The sequence below is a fragment of the Pundamilia nyererei genome, unplaced genomic scaffold, assembly GCF_000239375.1.
Source record: "Pundamilia nyererei isolate P.nyererei 1_Seehausen unplaced genomic scaffold, PunNye1.0 scaffold00061, whole genome shotgun sequence".
NCBI classification, from domain to species: Eukaryota; Metazoa; Chordata; class Actinopteri; order Cichliformes; family Cichlidae; genus Pundamilia; species Pundamilia nyererei.
Genome location: NW_005187462.1, coordinates 2,864,501 through 2,865,705, shown reverse-complemented (window position 1 = coordinate 2,865,705; position 1,205 = coordinate 2,864,501).

Genomic DNA, 1,205 nt, shown 5'->3' with positions numbered 1-1,205 from the left:
CTTTCGAGCCTATACAGCTTGGAGTAAGACAACATGCATGAAGAGGATGATGTGGACAAAATACTCATTTGCCTAATAATTCTGCACTCCCTGTATATATTTTGGTTAAGTCTGATAAATAAAATCAAAATGTACCGTTACATTAAGAGGAGCAAAATGAAACCAAAATATGGAAATTGTGTATGAAGAACATGACTGATAACTGTTCTGTCTTAAGTTTTCTTATAACACAGATTGCATTACAAGTGGGAAAACTGAGTTTTAGAAATGAAGTTAATGTCAAGACAGAGGTTTTGTTTCTAGGCAGCTCTGAGTGGAGCCAGGAGTTCAAAAGATGTAACATGATGATTAAACTGATTTTATTCCTGAACACAGGTTTGGAGGTCCGGAGGAAGTGTACTTGAGAAGAGAATTGCTGAGGGTTTTTAGAGAAATAATATGATTAACCTTTTTCTTTTAATTTTATAAGAGGGGGTGAAGTATTTTCAGTTTCAGTAGCAGATCTTTAGCTTATTTAACACATGTGTCAAGAAGGGGTGATTTTGGGTTTAATTTGAAATAAGGGGCTTTATGATCATTTTATGACTTTTGGGTGTTTGATAATTTAGCTATGATAAAACTTACTCATAAGTAATTGCTTTTATGCTTAAACTTCATTGATTGAAAATGTTTGTTATCTCCTTGAACTTTTAAGCGGTTAAAATGATTTTCTTACATGAAGAGATGATCTATTGTGAAAGGTGACAGAGTGTAGTAAAAGGTCAATGTAAAAAAAATGCTTGCAGAGAAAGATAACAGGAAGTTAAGACACAGTTTGCTTGGAAACTTTGCACTTGCAGAGCAACAGTTTTTTGTTTGTTTGTTTGTTTGTTTTTTGTACAGGATGTTCATGATCAGATAAGAGAGGAGCGAGCCAAAAACAGGAAACACCTGTTTCTTATGAGGGTGGCAAAGGTTGAACATTGAAGAGTATATATGTCTAAATGATTTTTTTTATACACACATTGCAATTGTGCTCATAGAATAGAATAGAATTCAACTTTATTGTCATTGCACATGCACAGGTACAGGGCAACGAAATGCAGTTTGCATCAATCCAGAAGTGCTTTAGTGATATAGATATATTACAATATATATTAGCAATAATATAGATATGTGAGTATATTACAGAAATGGGTCTATTATGGTATGTTATAATGTACACG